Source organism: Doryrhamphus excisus, unplaced genomic scaffold (assembly GCF_037039965.1).
Source record: "Doryrhamphus excisus strain RoL-2023G ecotype Guam unplaced genomic scaffold, RoL_Dexc_Guam_v1.1 HiC_scaffold_24, whole genome shotgun sequence".
NCBI lineage: Eukaryota > Metazoa > Chordata > Actinopteri > Syngnathiformes > Syngnathidae > Doryrhamphus > Doryrhamphus excisus.
Genome location: NW_027621862.1, coordinates 1,152,217 through 1,178,212, shown reverse-complemented (window position 1 = coordinate 1,178,212; position 25,996 = coordinate 1,152,217). Strand labels below are relative to the sequence as shown.

At 39.9% G+C, this 25,996-nt stretch overlaps 1 protein-coding gene across 2 annotated transcripts in view; it reads right to left on the bottom strand.

Moving 5' to 3' along the window:
* LOC131109868 (zinc finger MIZ domain-containing protein 1-like) overlaps nt 1–25,698 on the bottom strand; it is an 89,933-nt gene extending 64,235 nt beyond the window's left edge. The window contains exons 1-2 of one of the 2 annotated variants that reach the window (XM_078788679.1): nt 25,139–25,698; nt 2,651–2,747 (exon numbers count right to left, since the gene is read on the bottom strand). The gene's annotated coding sequence lies outside the window, so the exon portion shown is untranslated. The remainder of the gene's footprint in view (nt 1–2,650; nt 2,748–25,138) is intronic. The other variant, XM_078788680.1, reaches the window with a different exon arrangement.
* Nucleotides 25,699–25,996: the final 298 nt, after the last annotated feature.

Sequence of the window (25,996 nt, the reverse complement as noted above, 5' to 3'; positions counted from 1 at the left end):
TTTAAAAATAATAGAATATTATAATAATTACAATAAAATTAAAATAATAATTATTATATTAAATATGCAAATATAACAATAATATTATATATAATTAATATAATAATTAGCATTAATATAATAATTATAATAATCATAATAGTTCTAATAATTATTATAATAATCTAATACTAATCTAATAATAATAATAATTATTATTATTATTATTATGTGCTTGTGTCCCTTTTTTCAGGAGCACTTTGTAAACAACAGACCATGTCAAAAAAGGAAATTGATAAAACCATCAAAAGGTTGGCTCAGGCCATGATGCCAGGTTGTATGTTGAGTTTAAATGAAATACTTTGGAAAGATTGGGCGGGCCGTATTCAAACACTTGGCGGGCCGGATGTGGCCCCCGGGCCGTAGTTTGCCCACCCCTGGTTTAGAACCATCCCAAACTTGGTTCAGTGCTCACTTCCAAATGCGCAATTGGTCGTTCTTTTCAGCAAAACTGTTAGGGTTGGGCGATATGAGTCCTATAGAGCAGCGACGTACAATAATTTGTACTGAAGGGTTTGTAGATCTTCCAGAATCTGCACCTATTCCGCCTGTATTTCCTTGGTTTTTTTACAAAACGGTCTGTTTTTGTTTATTCTACTCACGCCTACGCTACTGTGACTGGTCACATTTCTAAGCGCTTCTGAGGACTTACGAACTACTGCCGGACCCCACTTTCTAATGTTGTCAGCAGAAGAGTTGATAATACATGAATGAACCCTTTGGGGAGCTATTTGAAAAGTGTTTAGGAGTCAGGAGACCCCTGACTTACTGTGTATGAACTCACATAAGGACGTCCCACTCACTGTGACATCACAGTGAGCCGGTTTTAGAAAAAACTGTCCAAAACCGAGCGTTTAGAGTCATTCCAAACTTCTTTCAGTGCTCACTTCCAAATTATCTGAAACTTTGGCATCGATTAACACGATGGTACGATATTCTAACAACATTTATAGGTCAGAAGAAGTGGTCCACTTTAAACCGTGACTGTACTTTGCTTTGAGAAAAATACCTTTGTGTTATCATACTCCAAAAACCTCATTGCGACGATAACTGCAAGCCTTGGATGTTTTGCAAGCTGAAGTTTTGGTGGCAGGTCGCCCCCCCTCCCCTCCCTCCCTGCTCCCTTTGTTTGTGCAGTGGAGGTAGACTTGTGTGCAGAGGCAGTGGGTGGGGGGGGCCCTCCAAGGCCAGAGCCTTTATCCTTCCTGTTCGGTTAGCAGAGGCCTCTCACACTTATCAGTTCCAGATCTCACAAGAGAGAGCACTGACAGGAAGGGGATTTTTTTTTTTTTTTCGTAACACACCACCCCCGCCTACACCCCCCTCAGCCACCCTCCTTTCCTTTCAAAGAATGTCCGTCCCTCACATTTCACAGAGGAAAGCAATTATTCATCAGGTCTTACACTTTGTTCCATAGTTCCATAACACTAAGTACCACTCACTTCATTAACTTTTTTAATTTGCAAAACAAATTAGTACCCCAAAAAGTACCACATATACTGCATATAAACTTATATATATGAATTTAATACAACTCCCAATCAAAAAGCTACCGTGAGCTAGCCTATTAGCATAATCCAGGTCGTCACAAAATCAAAAAAATCCCTATAATTAATCCAAAATATATTGGTACTCTCAGTTAATAAGATAATAGGCTCCTAACAGTTAGCATTAAATGCTAATTCGACCAAAAAAAAAACATAAAAATTAATTGCAGGTTTTACATAGCTAATGAGCCGGAATGCTAGCAATTCAGAACAACGCTCGCTAGCACACAATCCCAAACCCCCACAACGTCCCACAAAAAGGCATTTTTTTTTAGAATTGGTGGCAGGTATACCAACAATAAGCCGTAACACAGACAATAACAAGGTGCGAGAACAAAAAAGCAAAGCAGGGAAACACAGAACCGAACAGGAAGTAATGCCAAAAAAATAACAACATGAAACAGGAACTCGAACACAACAGGGAGACATAAATGTTAGCATCATAATAGCTTCTTTACAATTTTCCTTGAGGCTAATTTCAGCAAAATCCATAAACAGGTCTTAGATAGCTTGTGAGCTAGCGTATCCGCAAACCAACACCATGTTAGCTATCAAAAAATCTAAAATTTTCAACACAAAAGTATCTAAAAACATATTTTTACTACAAGTTGGTAACAGACTAGTCCACTTGGAATTTTTTGCGAGGCTAATTTCAGCGAAAACATTCATAAACAAGATAGCCGATGAGCTAGCATGCTTGCGATCCATGACTGAGCTAGTTATCAAACTATCAAACTTCAACACAAATTTAAATCTGTATTTTTACGCTGCGTTTACGTTACCAGATAGCAGATCAGCTAGCATGTTAGCATATTGTATCCGTAGCTTGGGAACAGACCTCCACAGACAACGTACAAGTGTGCAATCTGTCTCAAAAATCGTATGCTAATAATTCAGAAAAATTCAATCCCCGGCCTTTCGAAGGCTAACAATGTTGGGTTAGCTTACAAGCCAAGCAAAAATAATATCATAATAATTGATTGTCAAGCCAGCACCTCAAAGAACCGAAATAACTCCACTCAGACGCCCACCGGATTCGCCGGCATAGCCAAATAATGACTCACCTGTGTTTCGGCGTTAATCTTCGATTCCTCTCCTCGGAAGACCCCCCCACCCATTAACACGGCGGGAGAAGAAACCCCAGCACTCCGTCTTTTGTTCCTAGAAATAAACAAAGCAGGGAAAAGTCGTTTAAAGTTAAATACATATGTACATGTGCAAAAAAAGGATGGTGATTAGGGACGTCCGATATTGGCTTTTTTGCTGAAAATCGATATGCCGATATAGTCCAACTCTCAATTTACGATACCGATATCAGCCGATAACGATATGTGTAATATGACATATCTCCTGTGGTGGAATGAACATCGGTATTATATGAAATATCGGTATTATATTATTGACCGATATCACATTTTGATACCGATATTGGGCCGAATATTATCGGTACCGATTATATCGGACATCCCTAGTGATGATATAAATACGTTAAAAATATGTTACAATTCTAAAATCACTCAATCCAACCTTCAAAATTCCTTTGAAATTTTTAAAACGATACTGGGTTCTTCTTTCACATGTCATCGCAACAACAAAAAAAGTTTGATTAAAGTTCAATTAATTAAATTTAATTAAATTAATTAAAGAAATACTCAATGTGAAGTGCTACTTAAAGTTGGCCAAAAATCTGGAAAAAAAAATCACAAAAACAACAAAACTATATAAATAAAATGTATTTGTTATAAAGAAATTCCAATTATTATTATTATTATTATCATCTTTTATTCCAAATGTAACATTTCTTCCTTCTCATTTGGTGCCACTGCAAAGTGGCACATACAGTATTCACATACAGTATTCATTTTTTTACTACTATTTCCACTCCAGTTAGGAATATAAGACGTCAAGCTTGGAAAAATCCATCCAAGTGGATCAGCTCAATGTTTGGGTTGACAGGAAATGTCTAAACGCTCCTAATAGGAAAACACTAAAAAAAAAAAAAAGCCAACAATCCCTTGTGTCCTCCTGGCAAGATTGTTTCACCCATGTGTGAGAAGACAAAGTAGATTGGGGGCGGGGGGTTGGGTGGGTGGGGGGGTTCGAGAACAAGTCGTGGAACAAGGCTCTTTTCTTTAAAAAGCCAGACTCTCTCCAGATACCTCAGCACTATTCATCAACAGCTTTTCCCGAGCTGTGAGAAATCAATGCGTCTGCACGGCAAACAGTTGATAATAACAGGGGGATGGAGAGGGAGGGAGACTATGTGTGTGTGTGTATGGAGGGGGGGGGGAGAAATATTTATTTTTTTCTTTAAAAAGAAAAAAAAAGCTCAACTGCAACAGAATTGATTTGTTTAAACACAATAACACGGCTCAGCAGCGCACGCAGAGAGAAGTGAGTGGCAGTGTGAAAACACCAGCCGTAACTGATAACTGCTGGCAAAAAGTGCATACATACGGTACATGTGGGAAAATATGGTACATGCTTATGGTACATGAGGACGACGCACACGCTTGTTAGCAAATTCTTGATAATTTCCTACCAACAGTGTAAATTACACTTTGCTCAATTAAAGTAAACAAAGGGAAACACTTCATTATGCAAGACTATGAAGCTAATTATATTTAGAATATTTATATTCGATTTAACATGCTAATTAAAAAAATAAATAAATAAAATTAATACAAAATTTGTATTTAATTAATTTAATTTAAATAAATTTAATTTAATTAATTTGTTTTTTTTTTTTCTTGGTCATTTCCTACCAACAGTGTAAATTACACTTTGCTCAATTAAAGTAAACAAAGGGAAACACTCTCCATTATCCAAGACTATGAAGCTAATTATATTTAGAATATTTATATTCGATTTAACATGATAATTTAAAAAAATAAATATATAAATACAAAATTTGTATTTAATTACTTTAATTTAATAAATTTAATTTAATTAATTTGTTTTTTATTTTATTCTTGGTCATTTCCTACCAACAGTGTAAATTACACTTTGCTCAATTAAAGTAAACAAAGGGAAACACTCTCCATTATCCAAGACTATGAAGCTAATTATATTTAGTAAAATTAAAAATATATTTTAATAAAATTAAAAATAAATAAATAAATAAGAAATAAAATAAATTAAACAAATAATATTTAATTAATTTCATTTAATTAATTTCAGATTTAACATGCTAATAAAAAGGCCGCACGGTGAGCGAGTGGTTACCATATTGGTCAAACAGTCAGGAGTTGAATCTGTTGAAGACTCCCAGCACAATCTCACTGGCATCCCCCCCCCCCCCCCCCCGCCATCTAATCCAAGCCATCACCAGGTAGAGATCAGTTGACAGCTCAGCCCCCATCTTCACCTGCGTATCCGGATCATACCAGAAAGTCGATCATAGACCTGTGGCCTAGGGAGTCCTGGTGCCAAGTGTTTGAACATTGGGGTTGGTTATGGACAAACTCTATCCATAACATCACATTAAACGGGTGCACATCAAGGAGGCCGTTCCTCCCAATCACGCCCCTCCAGGTCCCACTATCATCGCCCACATGGGCGTTCAAGTCTCCATGTAGAATGACTGAGTCGCCAGAAGGTTGGGTACTATGAACTGTTCTTTGGCGCTGTTGTTTGCACAAACGGCAGTCAGGACCCTTTCCCCAACCTGGAGGCGTAGGGAAATGTCCATATTGTTCACCGGAGTTGACTCCAACATCGAGGTACCGGGCCGGTGGGCTAGTACTAAGCCCACACCAGTTCGCCGCCTCTCCCCTGTAACTCCAAAGTAGAACAAGTCCCAGGTTCTCTTGAGGAGTTTGGTTCTAGAACCTAAACTGTGGGCTGAGATGGGCCCGACTATGTTTATAAATGACAATCTAACATTCCCAAGAACCAGATTTGGCTGCCGAAGACCAGGTCGTCCAAAACACATCCTACCAGACCCCTACACTTTTAAGTAAGGTGTATAAAATGCACTATTAAAGTAATCACATGCCTTAAAAATGATTCAAAAATACATATTTTAGAATATGAGGCATGACAGTATCGATACTGCATTGTGCTGTGATGGGTCAGGTTACAGTAGTTGGTCTGTGCCACATATGGGAAAAAAAAATCAATGCATCCCAAGACAACACCAATATAAGCAAACTCATCAGAATTCTTTAGCAACATCCTGATAGTGCAAAAATAAAAACGGATACCGGGAGTAAATTACATTAAAAAAAAAACCACCACCAACATTTGCGCCACTTTAGAGAGGCAGCCACTGAGGTGCATTTATCATTGTTATTATCCTTCAGAGAGGCCCTCCCAGGTTTAATTGGGTCCTCATGGAGTCAAAAATCCCTGCTGTGGCTGCGACGTTCTGCATTAGGGTTTTCCTGGCTGAATGAAGAGCAGTCATCCTCGACAGAGAAAGCGGTCGCGTAACCTCTGCTCGATAGCCGGCCCGACAATACGGACTCTCACCCGGCTGGAGAAGCGCACCGATTGCACCCACCGAGCGACATGTTTGCATTTCAACCGCTAAACACAATAGAGTGAAAATACATAAGCAAATATGGCAGTAAAAAACGAAAGAGGCTTTTCAGCTTCAATGATGAAGAGAGACATGCTAACGCAACAGTAGGCTAATTCCGAGCCAAAATGCTAACCACTCATCCACTGTGCAGCCCACGTAATAGTCCAGTAGTCTATTTACCATTTTCTTTGAGGCTAATTTTAGCAAAAACATTCATAAACTGGTCTAAGACAACCAGTGCGATAGCATGTCGGTAATCCAAGACTCTGCTCACTATCAAAAAACAATCACAAACTTATCGAAAAACATATTTTTACTTCAACATAATAGACCTTTTATAATTTTTTTGTGTTCTTAGATAGCGGATGAGCTAGCATGTCGGTAATCCAAGACTGAGCTAGCTATCAAACAATCACAAACTTATCTAAAAACATATTTTTACGTCAACATAATAGACCTCTTATAATTTGTTTTGAGTTCTTGGATAGCCGATGAGCTAGCATGTCGGTGATCCAAGACTGAGCTAGCTATCAAACTAAACAATCAAACTGTCTTTTTACCGTCAGTTAATGATACAATAGCCTCCTTACCAATTTAACCAATTGAGACGAATTTGAGCAAAAACGGGTCTTAGATAGCAGACCAGCTAGCATGTTAGCATGGCCCAAAATTCACTAAAAATTTGGATGCTAATGTTTCTAAAAATTGGATCACAGGCGTTTTTTGTATGTGACGGTTTTACTTTTCCGTTGACAAAAATAACATTTGTTATTACTCAACAATTTTTATTCCTGCCTTTATTTAGTTAATTTTTCTTAAATAATTATAGTTTTTTTTGTACTATATTTAAGCAAGCAACAACGCATCTTGAGCCCTAAATTTGGCAACATGACAATTTTCCATCTTTGATGGTCCTATCAGGGTTGTAACAGAGGCGCTATGACAACTGTGTGTATACCTTTCACGATAACAATTTTTGCCGGTCTATAATTGTGCTATTAATTATCCACCCATATTCGATAATTTCGAGTTTAAAACAACTAGCATCAAAGATCATTCGAGCCCCGTGTGAGGCACACTGGTGTCAAAACAACGACAAACGTACAACAATAGTTGGATCAAAACAGACAATACACTACCCACGTATAATGCAGAATATTACCCAACTACAATGTGAGTTCGAACCATGTGTTTTTTTTTTGTCTTTTTTTTTTTTTTACAAAAACTGTATCGCAATGCTATCTGGGAAAAAGAAAGTACTCCGAGCAAGACTACATTATATTGATCGTCTCTGTTAAGAAAAAAAACCACTTCACTAAAACCTACACACATTCAGTTATATAATGTATTGTTGGAAACACAGCGTGAAACACTTTAATATTTACTCGGTTGATCAAAAGACAGAATATGCAGAGTGAAGCCTCTTGTCATCCAGCCCGTGTAGCACACAGAGACTAACAGAATAAATTGTTTTTTTAATTGTTCAATAAATTGATATATCCATTATAGTGATAGATTTAAAATCCCTACACTCGTCTCTCTCTCTCTCCAGTATTTTTTTACACACCACTCCAATTACCTAATTGGGGGGCGACGTTATGCTGTGTGAAAGGGGACACAGTTGGTTGGGTGTAAAAGGCAACGGGTGATAAATGATTCTTAAGTTATTTAGAGGCATCTCCACAAAAGGAGAAATGATGGTGATATGAAAGAAAGGAGAAGGGGAGGCGAAGAGAAGGGGGGGGGGCATGTCCTCAGAGGAAACCTACTGGGAGAGAAAATGATTAAAGGCCAAGATGAAGACAATCTGCTGGTGGGAGAGGAAAAGCAGGAGGACATCACAAGGAAAGAGAAAGAGAGAGCTGCCTTTTTCCTTGCTAGTCAACCCTGACCACGTTGGATGAGGCGCATTTCCTACATCCGCTCTTTTACAGTGAAATAGCCCCGCCATGCTAACGGGGGCCTGCGGGATATTGATTTTTTTTTTTTTTTCCAGCACTCCTGCAGCCTTGTTCATCTTTTAGAGTCAATAGAATTTGGAAAAACAGGCTTTTGGGAGGTCAGAGATGGAGCAATGCAACTAGAAATGAAGAGAAATGCTGCGCTATTTGATTATCATGTAGTTGCCGGGTGTGTTCTCTACAGACGCAAATACCACAAGGGGCTAAAAACAACTCAGCACACAATTCATGGCGGCTGCTTTACTGTTATTACAACATTGGTTGTTTTTTTTATTAGCGGCAGCAAATCAAATTTGAAGCGGTCACAATGAAACACCATCGATTAGATCCAATACCACAGGGGTCTCAAACACGCGGCCGGCGGGCCAAATGAGGACACCAGTTTGAGGCCCCCGCCTTGATATTTATGAAGTTTAATGTTAGTGCGGCCCGCGCAAGTTTAATATGGATGCTGTATGGTATCATATACCCAGAAAAAAAAATACTTTTAATTAATGTTCATGTTAAAGGTTAAATAACTGTTAATAGTTATCCTCCCTATCCGTGTGGAAGTGGTAAGTTTTTGGCTTTTTAAGTTTAAAGGAAATAACTCGAAGGCTACCGTTTAGGTCGCTAGCTCTCTAGTTTGCGAGTTAGCATGTGTCTCAAGACCCCGCAGTTGCGCAATATGTTGTAAATAAAAAGAGTATAAATGTGACTATAGTCGTGTTTTGTCATGTCTACAGGGCTCTAATAATGCTTTGTTCATTTTAATCTGAAAAAAATCATTTGTCTACCCACCAACTATATGTGGTTTCTTCAGTTTTTATTATTATTATTATATTTATTTATTACTGATTGATTGATTTTCTTTATTCTTGATCTTATTTTGTGTAGAAAAATAAAAAGTAAGATATTTGAGAACAGTGGAATGTTTTATCAGAGCTTTTATTGTAGAAAATAGGAACCAAAAGCAAAGTTTATTCATTTTTCCGTTTTTAATAAATGCGTTTTTTTTTAAAAAACCTGATACGGCCCAGCCTCGCCCAGACCCTAGCTCCAGTGGCCCCCCAGGTAAATTGAGTTTGCTAACCGTATCGCGAATGATGAAAAAAAGCATCAATAACAACAAAGAACCAAAACAAATGATAAAACAGTTCGGGCAACAACCAATCAGCATCGCTCATGATTGTGGGTACGTCGTAGTAGAAGGTATCCTAATGAGTCCCGTTTCCATTTGCCGTCCCAGCTCAAGAAGGAGAGCTGCTTCTCCTCACCTAATGACTTCCGGGAGTGGATTAGTCCATCAAGTCCTCGCTTCTGTTTGTTTGTCCTCGGCGTGAATAATAGTCATCCTCTAAAATGCATTCAACAGAGTACTTGAGACGGCGTGAATGAGCGGGTACGACAAAGTACGCAAGCTAATACCGACTCAAGTGACTGTGGATAAAAGGAGGGGGGGGGCTAATAGAAGCATTTTTTTAGCACAAATACTGCGGATTTGATACAGCACTCTATGAGAAGCAATGAAGTCTGTAAAATTAAATAATAAAAAAAAATACACTTGTTATTATAAACAACAAACACGGAAAATTAAGTCAATGAAACTGAAGTCAAAGTTTCATTGGAGGACGGCTAACCTGGGCTCACAAGACGAGAATTTACCAAGCGCTGTATGAAACCGGCCGTCTAAATTAGCCATAAAACCATAAACGAGTGTAAATGCTCCAGTTAACAGTTTAAAGTAAATAACTGCTGCGGTCTTTAATTAGCCTCACTTCAAAACACTTTAACGCAGGGGTCTCAAACTCAATTTACTTGGGGGCCACTGGAGCTAGGGTCTGGGTGAGACTGGGCCGCATCAGGTTTTCCAAAAAAAAAAAAAAAAAAAAAGCATTTATTAAAAACAAAAATATTTTAAAAAACTTTGCTTTGGTTCCGATTTTCTACAATAAAAGCTCTGATAAAACATTCCAATGTTCTCAAATATCTTTGTATTTTTCTACACAAAATAAGATGAAAAATTAATAAATCAAGAATAAAGAAAATCAATCAATCAGTAATAAATAAATAAATATAATAATAATAATAAAAAGGCAAATAATAAAAACTTCAGAAAGCACATATAGTTGGTGGGTAGACAAATGATTTTTTTCAGATTAAAATGAACAAAGCATTATTAGAGCCCTGTAGACATGACAAAACACGACTATAGTCACATTTATACTCTTTTTATTTACAACATATTGCGCAACTGCAGCGTCTTGAGACACATGCTAACTCGCAAACTAGAGCGCTAGCGACCTAAACGGTAGCCTTCAAGTTATTTCCTTTCAACTTAAATCGCCAAAAACTTACCACTTCCACACGGATAGGGAGGATAACTGTTAACAGTTATTTAACCTTTAACATGAACATGAATCAAACGTAATAATTTTTTCTGGGTACATGATACCATACAGCATCCATATCAAAACTTGCGCGGGCCGCACTAACATTAAACTTTCATATCAAGGCGGGGGCCTCAAACTGGTGCCCTGCGGGCCACATTGCTTTAACGGTTGTTAATGAAGCCATGGCCGTTTGCTGCATTCGAGGTATCACGAGGGGTTCGCATCCGGCAGATTTATCTACCTCTGCGTGCGCTCACTTTGTTGGTGTGAAACTACGTTCCTACGTCAAGCAGTTGGCTCCTTATGCAACTACAACACTGGTTTTGCTATCCCACGGTGTAAACATTTCCAACACTGCGCCGTCATAGAAACCCAATCACGTTGTAACTACATCAACAACAAGCTTTTCTTCGACCCCCCCAAGTTGGTAAAAGTTCCAAACCACACATGGATTCTGTTGCTGAAAAGTGGCATCACCGGCGACGAGGCGACACAGAGAAAGGGTGATGAAATCCGGTGTTTCCGCGTGACACCGAAACACTCAAAGCGCTCTTCATTATTAATGTCCGGGGGATCGGACGTAGCAGCGGCTCCTCTTTATCAATCATTCATTGGCTTTTCCATTGAGAAACACTTCAGTGCCAAATGTGACTTGCAGCGCCAAACAAAACAAACTTGTGGTGATTTGAATCAACAATTATGCAGACTCTGTTATGCAAAACTGAATTTTCAACAGTGCTGCATGGCGGTCGAGTGGTTAGCGCAAGTTCAATTCCACGCATGTTCATATAAAAGTACATATAACGCCATCATGTTTCATTATGTTTTAAAAAATGAAATCAGTTCTGGCGGAGTGCTAGGTCGGCCGGTTGATTTTGGTTCCAATGCAGATCCAGTAGCTCTGGAGTTGGTAACCAATAACGAGATGGTGTTTCGAAATGGTACGGGATCATAGCTACCAAGATTGAAGTACAAACGGAACACTAAAAAACAAACAATGGCATTATAAAGAAACAAGGTAATACTGCGGCTGCACGGTGGTTGAGTGGTTAGCGTGCGGACCTCACAGCTACGAAACCTGGGTTCGGTCCCACCCTCGGCGATCTCTGTGTGGAGTTTGCATGTTCTCCCCGTGCATGCGTGGGTTTTCTCCGGGTACTCCGGTTTCCTCCCACATTCCAAAAACATGCTAGGTTAATTAGCCACTCCAAATTGTCCATAGGTATGAATGTGAGTGTGAATGGTTGTTTGTCTATTTGTGCCCTGTGATTAGCTGGCTGGCCACCAGTCCAGGGTGTACACCGCCTCTCGCCTGAAGACAGCTGGGATAGGCTCCAGCACCCCCCGCGACCTTCGTGAGGATAAGTGCTAGAAAATGAATGAATGTACTTTTCAAAAATAAAAACAATTTACTTTACTTTATTTGCCTTTTATTTAACCTACAAATCAGATCATTTTGCCTGTCCCAATATATATATACACAACAGCACTTATTGGAGCTCATTTGCATTAAAGCTACATACACATAAAATGGTGTGTTCTGAGTAGAACTGACTAACAGTACTTTAGTTCAACTCACTTCCAATACTCACTAATAGTAGTGAAAACCACTATAATACGTGACCTATAACGTATAAGACACAGCACAGCCAACCATGTCGTCTTTGCACTGCAGGGAACGGATCCCGGAGCAAATTCCTCATTTTGTCTGGGAAAGCTTCTATACAAATCACAGGTGCGGCGCTCGCAACATTCGGGACATTCCCCCCCCCCCCCCCCCCTCCCTCGTTTGCTGCAATTACTCGCTAGCTCAACTCTCCCCACTAGTTTCGACTCTAATAGAAGCTTCCTCCTGAACCCCCCCTCCACCCAAAACAGGAAATGTTCCGGTTTGCCGCCATGCGCTGGAAAAGCCACTAACGTAATTCTTTCACCCCCCCCCCCCCACACACACACACACTTTCAAGTTGGATTTGTGACACACAATGAGGGATTATGTGATCCAGTGGCGGCCCCGATCAATACTAATCAACCGCAAGTAGACAGAAAATGAATTTTCCACCTCCCAAGCAAAGGTTGAATGAATTAAGAGCCTCCATTCAGCCACTTTCGGCTAAGTGAAAACCAACCGAGCAGCTAGACAGTCCAAACACAAACGGAACGGATGTCTAGACCGGGCATTCCCAAATGCAGGCTTCCAAAGTCACAATCGGAAAGGGAAAGGATTCTCCATTTAGCCACCCTAGGTGCAAACAAGGTGACATTGACAAGAACAATGGCGGACCTCCGCACTCATGATGTTAAATGCTAATAAATGAGCAATAATAGAATATTTGGTAGGCACTCGTAGCTTGGAAAATTGCAGCGGTTTCTCGACAGGATACTTTTAGTTTTTTTTTTTTACAAATTTCTAACAAAAAGATCAAATTTATTATCTATAAATTATGAGCCTTGGTGAAATTTATATTATATTATACATAATAGGTTTAATTGTAATATATAATATACTGTACATTATTATATATTATAATTAAATATATAAAGGTGCATTCAAAAGGTAATATAATGAGAAAAAAAATCTATTTTTATAACAAATTACCTGTAAAAAAAAAACAATAATAAAGACATTTAATAAATAATATAAAACAGGTTTTATTTTATTGACATCCAAATGAAATTAGATGAAAATACAAAAACAATAAAAATAAATAAATAAAAATACTCTATTTTATATATGAATAACAAAACAACAAATAATACAAATTTAAATATGTAATCTACAATAAATACATTAATTAAATAATATAAAAACTAAATAGAAATATTACACTCAAAATTAATAATGCATTGAACAATAATAATAATAATAATAGGTTCTACCACAGGGTTTGCTTCGGCCCTCTCATTTTCTGCGATTTTATGTTTTCATTTTCTAATTATTTTTGATTTTATTTAGTTTTATTTGATGTTTATTGTGTATTTTCCTCTATGATAGCTGGAATAAATGAATAAACTGAAACTCTCCGAATATCGAGTGACCTAAGTAATTGAGGCGTGTCACACGTGACGTGTTTAACATGTTTAACATCCACCTTTGGCTCGTTCCTTATACACGGCCAACAAGGCGAAGCAGCACAACAAAAAAGGAAAACTGTACCCAAAACAAAGACGATATCAGAGAGCTACATCACATGGACTTGTGTTCCTCTGTGGGATTTAAACTGCTACTTTTTTTTTTTTTCTCAACAAACTGGCATGAAAATAAAAAAAAATAGGTTGTGCAATGTGCTTACATTTAAATTCTTCGAAGGAAAAGAGAGAGGAAAAAAAAACATGTTTCCCTCTACTACGGTAATCCCTGCTGGTATCAAAATGTTTGCTCTCTAAATATTTACCCACCCAGAGTCACATCATCACCGCCACAAACACGCGTACCTTGAGACTTCCTTTCTTTCTTGCAGAGTGTCGGGTCCCAGTGGAGACGCCACAAAAGCGTTGCAGAATCGACTCGGAACGCACGGCACATTCCCCCCCCCCCCACAAACAATTTTTGGGAAAGAGATGTTTGCTAGAGACAAAATGACGGAGTTTTAAATGCGGCGACGAGACAAAAACACAACAGGAAGCAACTTAATACAGACATGAAACTGGTGCTGCGTTTAAGGACCGACAGTAAAAACGCGAGTCGAAGAGTCTCTGCAGTACATGACAGGACAGCACTGCAAAAATATAATCATTATATGACAGCATGTTACATACCGGACAGAAAGCTGTGTAAAAAAAAATGAAGCACACAAAAAGCAAGACCAAAGATCCATCCCCCCAAAAAAAACTCAGTAACAAGACTGTAGACTTGCAAAAGACCATCAGCAAAAAGCTTGGAAAGAAAGAGACCACTATTGGTGAAATAATTCAAAAATGGTTGAAGCTGGTTAATGATCTCAAGGGAGTTGGGAGCACAGTCACCATTTAGAGCAGGGGTCTCAAACACACAGCCCTACAAACCCCTCATGATACCTCTAATGCAGCAACGGCCATGGCTTCATTAACAACCGTTAAAGCAGGGGTCTCAAACACGCGGCCCGCGGGCCAAATGTGGCCCGCAGGACACCAGTTTGAGGCTTGATATGAAAGTTTAATGTTTGATATGAATGCTGTATGGTATCATGTACCCAGAAAAAATTATTACGTTTGATTCATGTTCATGTTAAAGGTTAAATAACTGTTAATAGTTATCCTCCCTGTCCGTGTGGAAGTGGTAAGTTTTTGGCGATTTAAGTTTAAAGGAAATAACTTGAAGGCTAGCGTTTAGGTCGCTAGCTCTCTAGTTTGCGAGTTAGCATGTGTCTCAAGACCCTGCAGTTGCGCAATATGTTGTAAATAAAAAGAGTATAAATGTGACTATAGTCGTGTTTTGTCATGTCTACAGGGCTCTAATAATGCTTTGTTCATTTTAATCTGAAAAAAAATAATTTGTCTACCCACCAACTATATGTGCTTTCTTAATTTTTATTATTTGCCGTTATTATTATTATATTTATTTATTACTGATTGATTGATTTTCTTTATTCTTAATTTGTTTATTTATTTTTCATGTTATTTTGTGTAGAAAAATAAAAAGTAAGATTGGCCAAAATTGAGCTCTTTAGGATTTTCCTATGAGGCTGCATCTCCGACCAACATCCCTCCTGAGATGGAATCAACCTTGGGGACCAACTACAAGGGTTTCTTCACCAAGAACTTAGCTACATTTTACTTGGGGATCAAACACTTACCGGAATCAAATACTTTCATAACCTTTTTTTTATGTTTTATGGTAATTTTTCTTACATCTGTCTATATTAACCTTGAACCTTTAATAAAAATCAAGGACTATTTATATGTTGCAACATCAACAGGGATCAAATACTTATATCCCCCACTTCCTATGACCAAGACCGAGGCCGTCAAAGCCAAACAATCGTAAAAGTACTGCTTACTTAACACCAGCTGATCTTTATTTACCAATACATTACTATTAAGTAATCAAACGACTAAGCGTAAGTATCAGCGCCACTGAAACAACCTTGCCGCCGCTCAGAAACAGAAAGCTTTATCAATCCTAACAATCATCTCAGTGTCTGCTTTTTGCAAGGCCGTCTCTGCGGAGGCAGGAGCAGAATTTTAAAAATGTGACCAAAACACGACTGGAAGAATAAAGAAGCAGCCTCGGATGCCGTTTTTATTGTTTTATAAGGTCAATCTGACAAAATGAATACAATTGCTTTGTTGACGCATTGCTTCTGCAGACTGCAGGTACTGGAAGTTTGCTGGAAGACGCGGCTCTAATGAGCTTGGCTAATTGAAAAAAATGAATTCTTTAATTATCTTGATTCGTTCTCAAGTTTGCTGGCTAAGAAGGCTAATTATCTCAAGCTAAAAGGGACCTATTATGCTCATTTTGGGCCCTTTGTATTGAGTCGTGGACTCCTACAAAGCAGCTACACATGAAAACCGAAACAAAGCTTTGTAGATCATCCAGAATCTGCACCTATTCCAGTATTTCCTTGGCCCCGCCTACTCTGCTGTGATTAATTAATAGTGCTAATTGCGTCTCAACTTGTTGAGACTGAGGCTGATTATTTAAGCTAGTTTCATGGTAGGCTGCACGGCGGTCTAGTGGTTAGCCAGTGCAAGCCTCACAGCTAGGATACCCGAGTTCAATTCCACCCTCGGCCATCTCTGGTGTGGAGTTTGCATGTTCTCCCCGTGCATGCGTGGGTTTTCTCCGAGTACTCCGGTTTCCTCCCGCCATTCCAAAAACATGCTAGGTTAATTAGCGACTCCAAATTGTCCATAGGTATGAATGTGAGTGTGAATGGTTGTTTGTCTATATGTGCCCTGTGATTGGCTGCCCACCAGTACGGGGTGTACCCCGCCTCTCACCCAAAGACAGCTGGGATAGCCTATAGGATAAGCGGTATAAAATGAATGAAAACTTGTTTACCTTTTTTTTTAACATTACTAGAGCCCTCCAGACATGAAATAGCACCCCTATAGTCACTTTTACACTTGTATTACCCAGTATATGACTTGTTTGATGTGGGTTGATGTAAAGTTAGAGTTTTAGCTTGGCGTGGGTTCATACCCTTGTGTAGGTATTATTGTGTAGGTTTCCTCCCACGTTCCAAAAACATGCTAGGTTAATTAGCGACTCCAAATTGTTTGTCTGTATGTGCCCTGTGATTGGCTGGCCGCCAGTCTGGGGTGTACCTGAAGACAGCTGGGGTAGGCTCCAGCACGCCCATGACCCTCGTGAGGATAAGCGGTAGCCGACTGATTCAGTCTCTGTTAGTTTGCTGGCTAAAGAACTCGGAATTAGTCCGTTGCTTCAGTTGTAACTAGTTAAAGTAATACTAAAGTAATTGTTTTTAAAGCCGTCGATTCAGTATAAGCTAGTTTACTGGCTAAAGAAGAAGTGGTGTTGATTCAGCCTGGAGTAGTACGCTGGCTAAAGTAGGGAAAACCGATTCAGTCCAACGTCCAATTCTTAGTTCCAGTCACTCAGAGAAGAGTTGAAGAGTGCACACACCAAGGGTCAGAGGAGTTCGCTCACATTTCTGAGCGAGGGCGCTAAAAATAAAATCACCCTAGACACAATCCACATATTTGATTCCGTGCTCGTGTCACGTCATGTCGTCTCTCAGGCATGAAGAAGAAGAAAAAAAAAAAAAAACGCCATCTCCCTACTTTGCACACTCCTCACTATACGCTCCTGCTCTCTTCTTTCAGCCACATCCGCCAGGATAAAATGAGTGGTTAAAATGCAAAATGAAATATTCATGCAAGAGGGCTTTCACCCATGAAGCAGTCTCCCACTCCGCCACCCCCCCCACCACACACACTCTCCTTCTTTCTCCTCCAGCTCCAGGAGAGAGTGAGAAACTTTTCTTTTTAGGGAGGAGAGTGTAACTGACAGGTGCTAAATATTAAACAAAGACTGCTCGCCGATATACGACTCTTGCTTTCACTCACTCTGAATCTTCCGTACATCATTTAAAAATCAGGGGTCTCAAACTCAGTTTACTTGGGGGCCACTGGAGCTCGGGTCTGGGTGAGACTGGGCTGCATCAGGTTTTCAAAAAAAAAAAAAAAAACGCATTTATTAAAAAATAAAAAAAAATTAATTCAAATTTTCTACAATAAAAGCTCTGATAAAACATTCCACTGTTTTATTTTTCTACACAAAATAAGATGAAAAATAAATAAACAAATCAAGAATAAAGAAAATCAATCAATCAGCAATAAATAAATAAATATAATAATAATAATAAAACGTCAAATAATAAAAACTTAAGAAACCACATATAGTTGGCAGGTAGACAAATTATTTTTTTTCATATTAAAATGAACAAAGCATTATTAGAGCCCTGTAGACATGACAAAACACGACTATAGTCACATTTATACTCTTTTTATTTACAACATATTGCGCAACTGCAGGGTCTTGAGACACATGCTAACTCGCAAACTAGAGAGCTAGCGACCTAAACGGTAGCCTCCAAGTTATTTCCTTACCACTTCCACACGGATAGGGAGGATAACTATTAACAGTTATTTAACCTTTAACATGAACATGAATCAAACGTAACAATTTTTTCTGGGTACATGATACCATACAGCATCCATATCAAACTTGCGCGGGCCGCACTAACATTAAACTTTCATATCAAGGCGGGGGCCTCAAACTAGTGTCCGCGTGTTTGAGACCCCTGATCTAAATGTTGTGCATATGCAGATTACATGATACTAAAACCACCATAATTTGGTGCTTAATGATTATATAGAAAAAGGAACGGAACTGGAGGAGCCTATCCCAGCTGTCTTCACCCTGGACTGGTCTACAATAACATATTAAATATGAAATTATTATTTTTTTTTATTTAATCATGTAATTGGAAGACTTATGGAAGAAACAGATGCTATTTTTAAGAAATGTAAAATGTATAGTATGAGGACTGTTTGCAAAGAATGGTGCCCTGCCCCGCCATCATTAAGAGTCATAAACTACCACAAGTGGCATCTCAGAGGGATAATTCTGCAATAGAACCCCCCCCCCTCGCCCCGCCCCGCCCATTTTGCCTCCCTACAACCAAACCCCTCAGCCAGGACAGATTAGGTTTCACATTCCAACCTTCACACGAAAACCCACGCATGCACGGGGGAGAACATGCAAACTCCACACAGAGATGACCGAGGGTGGAATTGAACCCTGGTCTCCTAAGCTGTGAGGTCTGCGCGCTAACCACTCGACCACCGTGCCGCCTAGTTTAAACCAAACAATCCAAATGTGAAAAGAAGCCAAATCTTTGCAATTGAGAAGTAAACAAGGAAGCGGTGTGCTGCTAATTAGCTTAACCAGTCAAACATGCGTCCTCATATGATCTCCTTGAGCCCTAATAGTTACTTAGCGCTTAGATCAATAAACAATTTAATCATTTTAAACAGTAAAAAAATAATAATAACTAGCAAACTACCAGTAGTTGCGTAATATTATTACTCCCATGTGTGTGTTATCTGTTGTTATCTGACGTCGGCCCGGCTGCAGCTGTACGAGGAGGCATCTCCATTGTCGGGACTAACAAGAGGTCGCAGAGGTCACTTGCATTTTCACAAGAGCTTTTGCCGCAGGGGTTTGGCACAAGTGACCGGCACACTAGTCCGTTTGGTATGGATAGGCTAAAGCTCCCCCTTCTATAGAGTCACATCATTGGCGCTCCATTATACAGGGGGATAGATTAGATTAAGTAAGATTATGTGGCAAAAAAAAAAAAAAAGGGGGGGCTCCCTTTAAAAAGAGCAAAAAAAAAATAACACACTCGGGATTTAGCCGGCAAGTCAACAGTGGGATTAAGGAGAAAAAGGACCGCGTTTAAATCAAATGCTAATATCCGCACGGACTCAACTTTGAAGACTTGTGTTAGAAAGTGAATTTGTTTGCATAATGGCGCAAAACTTTACTTTTTCTAATTCCAATTAATATGGGAAAAACATGTGAGAGTCCAATTTCCTGTGAGTGACTTTGTCCCTGCTATTGGGCAAGTCAGTTCTCAGCCGTCCTTGCCCCGAGTTGCCTGACTGATGTCCAGTAATCCCTCGTTTATCGTGGTGAAGTGGACCCAAATCCAACTGTGATAATTAGAAATCCCTATTTATGAATTCAATATTTTTATAGTCTCGCCCGAAGACAGCTGGGATAGGCTCCAGCACCCCCGCAACCCTCGTGAGGATAAGCGGTAGAAAATGAATGAATTAATGAATGTACTTTTTGAAAATAAAAACACTTTACTTTACTTTATTTGCCTTTTATTTAACCTACAAATCAGATCATTTTGCCTGTCCCAATATATATACACAACAGCACTTGTTGGAGTCAAACACAGCTCATTTGCATTAAAGCTACATACACATAAAATGCTGTGTTAGAGTACAAACTTAAAAGAGTATAAGAGACCTCTAAACATGAAATAGCACCCCTATGGCAATCTTTATACAAGTATAACTCGACGTTTGTTGCTCATTTGCATTAAAGCTACATACACATAAAATGCTGTGTTAGAGTACAAACTTAAAAGAGTATAAGAGACCTCTAAACATGAAATAGCACCCCTATGGCAATCTTTATACGAGTATAACTAGACATTTGTTGCTCATTTGCATTAAAGCTACATACACATAAAATGCTGTGTTAGAGTACAAACTTAAGAGTATAAGAGACCTCTAAACATGAAATAGCACCACTATGGCAATCTTTGCATGAGTATAACTCGACGTTTGTTGCTCATTTGCATTAAAGCTACATACACATAAAATGCTGTGTTAGAGTACAAACTTAAAAGAGTATAAGAGACCTCTAAACATGAAATAGCACCCCTATGGCAATCTTTACACGAGTATAACTCGACGTTTGTTGTTTCAGTTAATGGAATAATCGGTTAGGCCTTAGCTTAGGGGTGGCAAACTGCGGCCCGGGGGCCACATCCGGCCCGCCGAGTGTTTAAATACGGCCCATTCGTTCTTTTTAAAATATTTCATTGAAACTTAGCATAGAAGGCTTGTGCCAACCTTTTGATGGTTAAGGTAGCTTTTTTTTTATCAATTAGGTTAATGAATGTGGTCTGGTGTTATAGCAAATTGCTACATTTTACAGATAATAATTCCAGGTGGATTGTTTGAATTATATAAAATGTACAGTGTGGCCCCATGTCAATTTTGTTTAAAAAAAAGTCCATCACTCTCCTCCTAAGCTGATATGTGTGTATATGTTGTTGTGTAAACACAAAGATAATAGTTCCGCTTTCATGGATGATGAAGGAAATTAAAAAGTATTAATATACAAGAGGTTGAAATCAGAGGATATTTGCGTATTTAAATGAAAAACCGATTCATTGTTGCAGCTCCCGTCTTAAAAATGAGGTGGATTTTGAATGCGAACGTCACGCTACTTAGTCTTACTTAGTCTAGAGCGCTCTTTTGCGTAACACTCTGTACAACCGCTATCATCGACATGACCCAAAATAAGCAGGGACCGGTTGCATACTCTAACATGATTAAATGATGTGTGGTCTGGCGACACTCCCGACACCTACCCCTCCCTCCTTCCCGCACCGCCGCCACCGCCGCCGCTGCAGATTCCCCATTTCCTGACCCGTGTTGTCAAAATAGAAGTCTCATATTAACAGTCAACAGCCAAGACGACAGCGTCTGACCATCCATCGTGGAAGCCCTCTCAGCACATGGCAGCCCTGCAGGCTTACAAGTCATTCCACACACACACACACACACACACACATGCCAAATACAACCAAGATGTACGCACACATGCAAGATGTATCCACGCCGTCAGGAGATAAATCACCGTCAAGAAAGGCACACTTTCCTTCTGCTCTGTGGATTTATTCACACGCTGACATTTTTTTTTTTTGCTGTGAAATCTTGAAGGGTCTGACAATAAAACCTTGGAGTAGCTTCCGGGGAAGAAAAAAAAAAATATTACACACTCTTGGAGGGGTCGCTACAAACGTTAGCGCCCACCTGTGTAACGTATCAAGCCCAGTAGTCCGGTTCAGTGGCAGGAAAAGATGAATATTACCCCTGAGTGAATAAGTCAAAGGTGAACTTGACACGTTGTTATTTTTTGCAGCACGTCAACGCCAACCATTGACTTTGGTTGTGTGTCAAAAATGCGTCATTGTTACGTAATTGGTACATTCCTGCACCAATTATTGACTCTGATCATTAAGGTTGTTAACATAAAGTCTGGACATCCGGTTGGACGAAGGAACGATTCTGATGCGCCAGCGCAAGACTCCTGTATCCATACAAATCACCCATAAATCTTTCGATGCACCGGATATCGCGAGATAAGCAATCAGTTGGCGATGTCTCACAAACAACGCGAGAGCTTGGGCTTCCGGGGAAAGACTCGGAGCGTTGATGGAGATGAAATTCTAGACTACAGCGTAGTCAACTATATAAACAAACAGTACAAAAATGGTGCGCCCACACCAAAGTAGACAGTGCCGAGCTAATGTCGTACACGTGTACACGGTACAATAGCGGCGCAAATGTGATTGACACCTCTCGTGATTAAAATGATTGAAAAAATACGTCGAAAAAAATGTTGGTTATGAGGGTCGACGATGTTTTGTAGCACAATTATCGACCAGCAGTGACAGACCTAGTCTTGCCGATCGGATTCTTTACCAATCATAATCATGGATAAGCGATAGAAAATGAATGTATTATTAATAATGAAAAAAAGCTCTTTCTAATCGCAAAAGTCACGATTCATCAGTCGATTGTTTTGTCGAACAAAGTGCCAAATATGCATCATGAACTTGGGTAATTGGTACTTTGTTTCTACTTAACTGATCAATATGAATCCATTTTTTTAACCACATAACCATAAAATATTGACTTTACCCATTAATCAAAATAGTCACGATTAATCAGTTCATTGTATTATCTTACAAAGTGCCAAAATTGCACCACAAATTTGAGAAATTGCTCATTTCTCCCACTGAATTGCTCAAAAATCACCACCTAACCACAAAATATTGACTACACCCGTTAATCACAACAGCCGCACTTAAATCCGGTGGTTGTACTCTCTGACAAAGTGTCCAAAATGCATCATGAACTTGAGTAATTGGTACTTTTTTCCACTTAATGATTCATACAACATGCAAAAAAAAGCCTGAAAAATGACTCAATTTGAACTCTAACTTGTTTTTTTACCAGACGACTACAAAGCGAAACTAAAAACAAAAGGTTTGTGTATGGAACATAAAAAAATATTTGTTAAACTCTAGTAATTATTGCATTTGACAACACAGCCACCAATGGTTGATCCGTCCAATAAAACACACAAACAAGCCAGTCATATTTGGTCTTTAACAATTATTCGGATGGTTGTATGCTTTTAGAAATTGAATAAATGTTACATTTCATTATTTTACCACCAATTACTGACATTATTCAGTTAGCACACTGAATCAAAATGATTGTTTATGGTCGAAATGACTAAAAATGACTCAATTTGAAGCTTACTTCTTATTGTAAGTAAATGTTTGAGTTACCCATAAATCACATCAGACGTCTAATAAACAGAAATCACTTGCTTGTATGCTCTGAACGGCAGCAATTGATATTTTTTTTAATCTCTGAAATGAACTGATCGATTGTTGTGATCAAATGTTTTTTTCAAATGATTTCGCAACAAGCACTGTGGATCCTCACACATGAAAGCGAGCCTATAATCAATCCTAAAAGTCAATTAGCAGCAGAATGTGGTGTCTGTAGGATTTCCCCACAGTTAGATTTGGCACCTGAAGGTGACATCTTCCTTGTGTATAACAACACATTCCCAGCTATTATGGAATGGAACAGCGCCATGCGGGGATGTTCCGTCAAAGCGCTAGAACTTCCTTTGACACACTTTTGTGGATCCAGGAAACCACACTGCAGACGCGTGATTCATCCCGTGAGACAGGAACCTACACAAACCTCACATGGGCTCAGACCGCAAAACCAGCGGAGAAGCTCTTTTGAGGAGCTCCGAGCAGAATTCCCAGGACAAATTGCTACAATGACGACATTGAATGGGATGTGAACTTCGGCGTTCAAGAAAACAGAGCGAGGTATCTTTCTGTGACGCTTGTTGGACAGCTCACGGATCACAAGGTGGATGGGTGGTTAGCAACTTAGCATTCCGCCGCTTCGGCATCTCTGTGTGGAGTTTCCGGTTTCCTCCCACATTCCAAAAACATGCATGTTAGGTTCATTGGCGACTCCAAATAATGTGAATGATTGTCTATATGTGCCTTGTGATTGGCTGGCGACAAGCCCCGGGTGTACCCCGCCTCTCGCCCAAAGACAGCTGGGATAGGCTCCAGCATACCCCCGCAACCCTAGTGAGGATAAGCGGTATACAAAACGGACTGATGGATGGACAGCGCCCAATGTTTACATGCTGCTTAAAACATTGTACGGTGGCCACGGTTTGACCCTGGAACGGAGCATTACCATTATTCCCAAATCAGAGGTTACCAGTGTTGCAGCTGGTGTGTTTTTGCAACGCTGCCAGCGGAGTCGAGCAGGAAGTTAATGAACAGTCCCCCCCACCAGACAAGCACGTGCTGCGTTGCAGATCTCCTCGTCAATGTGCCTTTTGTTGGGACGGCTGGTGTTTCCACATCCAACACTTGAATAGAAGAAGGTCAAGCCTGGTGGGGTCTGCCCCCACGGTTCGCTCAGGAGCTCAAAAGAGGAAACCTCCGTCTCAACAACATCTTGTATATATTTTTTTTACAATAAAGCCACTGCAAGTTTGACCGTGTCGTGAAAGCGGACGCCGGGAAGCCAGGAGAATGGGTGGCAACCGCGGGGTGACATGACACATGTGTAAACAAGCATGGTGTACATGACCACCACCTCTAATCACAACAAGCTTGGGATGCAGCATGACAACAGATCTCTGCAGGGATGCCTGCAGATGTGTGCAACCTGCAGAAAAACCACTTAAAAAGCAGTCCTGGTTGCACATGGACGACACGCTTTTCTATATTAACCATGCTTGACACATGTTTTACACAGAAACACTTAAAAAGCATTCTCAAGTGCTCTCATCTCTGCTATATAGTCTATAGAGTTGTGAAATAGATATTAATATGAAAACATTGTGCACCGCAGTGCCCACTATTGAGTATTTCCCGGTTCAATCCTGCAGCATGCATGCATCTTCGTTCAAAAAAATAAATAACACAAAAAGGTGTGATTGGTGGATGCTAAATCGGTGCCCGGAGATTATTCACACACGGTGGCGTGATTAATTCCACACGCCGAATGCAAGCAGCATCCAAGCCCCTGTAGCACGGAGCTCCACCGCCACAGTAACCGAGCAAATGCCCTCCTCCCCGGGGGCAGCGATCAGCTCCCCGGTTGCAAGGAGAACCGCGTCAGCCTTTAAAACACTTTCAGCTCGGCACCCTCATCGCTCGCCGGTTCCGACGCTCTATTGTTGGGAGGTCGGAAACAATCCGAGCCCAAGTCTTGGGGGGAACGACACAACATAGAAAAGCCCACACCGAGACGAGCGAGCCTTTCGAGCCGCCTCGCTGGTAGCGAGTGTCGGTTAAGTTGGCGCCTACTCACCGGCTTGGGAGGAGGGGGGTGGGGGGAAAGCGGAGAAAGTCCTCGGCTAATTGTCGCCTCTTGTTGTTTTTAAATATTGTCCCCGCGAACGGCTCGACGTCAGCGAGCGAGTAAGTGGACAGACTCCGGCGGAGCGCAGTAAGTTGAAGTGTCAAATTACATCGGCTATTCTATTACTGACTGTGACTGGGACTCGGGCTCCGCGGCTGCAAACAAAACATGGCCGGGCCCGCCAGCCTCTTTCTGGGTATGGCGACGCCGAGTGGAACCGGACTGACTGCTCGTTTGGGTTCCCGCGTTCAAGTGTCCACACTCTTAGGAGCTAATGAAAATAAGACTGTTTTTATCTTCTATATGGTGTATACCTTTTTATATTTGAAATGTTATTTACGCATATAACTAACTAAATAGCTAACTGGCTATTAGCTAACAAGATTAGATGAAATAAAACTTTATTGATACCTCAGGCTGTGTCCACAGGGAAATTAAGGTTCCAGTAGCAGCGACGCCATATGTGATGGGGAAATTAAATGTTATTAAATAGGCTTATAATTAATGTGATATTAATATGATGAGAATCAAAATTGGTATTTCTACCCTAGAAAACAGGTCTTTGAGTTTAAACGTGCAAACCACCAGGCAATTGCCACAAAGTCACACTGTAACTTTTTTTTTTTTTAAAAAAGCATGGGAACCCAAACTAATCATTTGTAAGCTTTGCTTCTTCCTACTCCTTTTGGACATGTGGAACTGTGAACTGATTATGTGATGCACTCAATTGGAGGTCATTACTCAATACGACATTCTGACTCATCTTATGTAGAACGCTTAACTCATCATGCACCAACTTAACACTCA